This window comes from Notolabrus celidotus, chromosome 5 (assembly GCF_009762535.1).
Source record: "Notolabrus celidotus isolate fNotCel1 chromosome 5, fNotCel1.pri, whole genome shotgun sequence".
Classification (NCBI taxonomy): domain Eukaryota; kingdom Metazoa; phylum Chordata; class Actinopteri; order Labriformes; family Labridae; genus Notolabrus; species Notolabrus celidotus.
This window is the reverse complement of record NC_048276.1, coordinates 8,283,242-8,286,463: the sequence shown is the minus strand read 5'-3', so window position 1 is coordinate 8,286,463 and position 3,222 is coordinate 8,283,242. Positions and strand designations below refer to the sequence as shown.

The 3,222-nt window shown below is 39.4% G+C and overlaps 1 long non-coding RNA gene across 2 annotated transcripts; it reads right to left on the bottom strand.

Annotated features, from left to right (window-relative positions):
* Positions 1-1,694: 1,694 nt before the first annotated feature.
* LOC117813256 lies at positions 1,695-2,949 on the bottom strand. Of its 2 annotated transcripts, XR_004631377.1 has the most exons (4): positions 2,840-2,949; positions 2,522-2,698; positions 2,360-2,423; positions 2,036-2,140 (listed from the first exon to the last, which is right to left on the bottom strand). It is a non-coding gene; the product is annotated as an uncharacterized LOC117813256 (long non-coding RNA). The 2 variants fall into 2 exon arrangements; XR_004631376.1 differs by having other exon boundaries at positions 1,695-2,423.
* Positions 2,950-3,222: the final 273 nt, after the last annotated feature.

Sequence of the window (3,222 nt, the reverse complement as noted above, 5' to 3'; positions counted from 1 at the left end):
TTGGAGAGAGGGTGAGCTGAGTCGGCTTATTTTTTGTTGACCACTATTTTTCTTTTTTATTACTTTAATCATCAGTTTTGTGCACGTTATCACGAGTTGATCATCCTTTTTCGTTCATAAAAAGTTAAACTTATTTTTTGGATATCAGGTTTTTTTGCTTTAGCACGTCAGACAAGTCTACCAGGCCCGACCTCGCTACATGCATCATTGTCATAATGTCTTGTTTTTGTCCTCTTTATTCTTAAACACTGGCAGGTTAACGTGCCTCATTGTTTTCAAGCTTGTGTTTAAGAAAACTGGGTTAAGATTAAATAGTCAGCAGGCACTCCTTGCTTTTTAAAATGAAACCACAATCTCATAGTGTAGACAAAACATGGTCTCTTCTCTTCTATGATTTACAATTTTATCACTTTTTTTCCCATCTTTTTGTAACATGCATGCATCTGCAGGATTTTATATATACATTCAACGTAAAAATAGTGGATCTGTTGCAATATACAAAAAGTAAATAATGAAAGAAAATGAATGAATAAATAAATAAATAAATAAAATAAAAGTTTCAAATAAAAACACAACCTTGTAACTTGTCTACATCATTGCAACAAAATAATAAAAATAATAAATAAATAAACACAAATAGAAAACGTGGTGATGGTATGTTCATGATGATCATGTCATGGCTTGGAAAAATGAGGAGGACCCAAGATGTAGACTCAAAATAAAACTGATTTAATAAGAAAGAAAATAAGAAAACTAAATCCACAGTGAACACTTGCAGGTAAGAGAAGATGACACAACGTAACATAGCATACAGACACAATAAACCGACACAGGAGGGAGGAAACAGAGACTACACACACCGGGTAACGAGACACAGGTGAGGATAATTAGGCACAGGTGAAGACAATCAAAAGGGAGGGAAAACACAGGAGGGAAAACTAAACCAGAAACACAGGGAGCAAATACTGCAAAATATAAACAAGAAACACGATAGACTAGAAACACAAGGAACACAAGACAAGACAATGTACCAAAAGACACAAGGAAAACTTAGGAAACTTACAAAATACACTGGAAATCTAAGGAAGAGAACAACAGGGAAAATACAACAGGAATACAAAAGCAACTCATGACAGATCGTTGTTTCCAGTTTTCACTCCTTGCCTTAACCCTCCTGTCGTGTTCATCCTCCTTCCCTTACTTTAGTGTTCCCGGTCAAAATTGACCAGTCTGTTTTAACTGCTCTTAAATAAACTCAAAAACCATTAATCACCACACATTTTTGATTCAACACCCTTTTTAGTTGTGAACAATGTCTCAGAGTAGTGGTTAACATGAATAACTGCAGTGAAAATACAAATATGCACTGAAAATGTATTCCAAACTGAACATGTAAGGAAAAAAAGAAATGGAAAACCAGAGACCAACCTCCTCAACATGAAGTTGTGTGCGTGTGTGTGTGTGTGTGTGTGTGTGTGTGTGCGTGTGTGTGTGTGTGTGTGTGTGTGTGTGTGTGTGTGTGTGTGTGTGTGTGTGTGTGTGTGTATGGGGATGGGGATGTTTTCTCATCTGATGGATGAATATAATCTGGATACCCATTCAATTCCTATGACAGTCACTTTTGACTGAAACACCACAGGATATCATGAGGCCTTGAGGCAATCAGATGTAAAACACAATATTTATGAGTTTTTAAGTTTTAAATCGGTCAGATTTGACTCGAACACAACAGGAAGGTTAAGGTGAGCTCAGACCAAAAATGAAAATAGTATTTTTGCATGAAAAAATTACACAGAGAGACATCCTCATGATTTTAAAATATTCATCGTGAGCAACAAGTTACCTTGACACTGTGTGATGAAACCCAGTCAGCTTTCAGATCCCTCTACCTTGTTTTGATGCATCACAATGTTGATCTGACCTCCATTCAATGAACAAGCTCTGTGAAATGTGTTTTTGTCCCCATGCAGACGTAATGCAATAACAGACGGTCAATAAAAGCTAGAAGAGAAGACCTACATTCCCCTTTTTTTGCACTCTGTCAGTTAGAAAATGTCAGTCACAAGAGACGGATGTGTGATACAGTCTGATGTGCATCTTCGTGTCAAGGCCGATGAAGCCTAAGTGTAACCCCCATCCTCTAAAAGGAGAGTGAGAGAAGCAGAGAATTAAAGACCCAGTTTTAAAACTTCCTTTACAATGTAATTTTCCCATTTATCATGTTGTCTCAATAATTTAGATATAATCTTGACAAAGAACTAATTGCTAAGTAATTGAAATGGTCCCCTTAAAAACCTCAACAGATAAAAAGTCAATGTAACCCTTCACTGTAAACTGCTGAGGTGTTATTTTCGCTCACCTCCTGTACAAAATGAACTGTGTGCAGTGGCAGTGAGGATGGCGGTCTCTGCCTTGGTGCATCTCTAGGGAGGACAGAGACAGATCAATTTTAATTACCCAGTAGCCACTCAGAGTGCAGAGGAGTAATGGGGATTTAAACAGCTGAGATGGCCGCACTCACCTCAGGGAACCCTGCGAGCACAATGTCTCCCACAAATGCACCAAGAGTGAAAAAAACCCATCTGGGATTTTTGTATCCTATAATCATGATGTCGACAGGGACAGTGCCTTTTCAAAAACTAAACCTATACATGGCGTCGTGCTCCATAAAAGGGTGACTGATCATCTCCAGCAGACACTGAGGACAGGATGGGGACGGCAGTGTGTTTCCATGGAGATAAAAGATAAAAAACCTCTGGGTTAAAGCACAACTTTGGATTTCAGGGAACACACACACACACACATACACGCACACACGCACACACACACTAAGAAATACCTCTGCAACTGAGAGCCGTCCAAGTCTTGGTCAAGCTTTCAACAAAAGCCAGTTTAGCCTGCAGCTCTGTGAGAAAGAGTGCGAGGAGAGATAGGGATGAGAAAAAAGGGGGGAAAACAGAGGGGGGGGGGGGAGGCTGCAAAGGGGGACATCACTGCCAACTGGATGTTCAAATTGGTTGTGTTACATTTCACAGATGTGAGGGCGCGTGTTTGCTTTGTAGCTGGAGAAACAGCCTGCCGCACATTTCCCTCATCTCCTCTTACCTCGATGGGAACATAACCATCTGTTAAAACTAACTCTCAACTACAAAGCCCGTCTTCACTTGTTCGTATATGGATAAGCAAATGTGTCAAAAGTTCCTGCACTTTCATGCATCACCA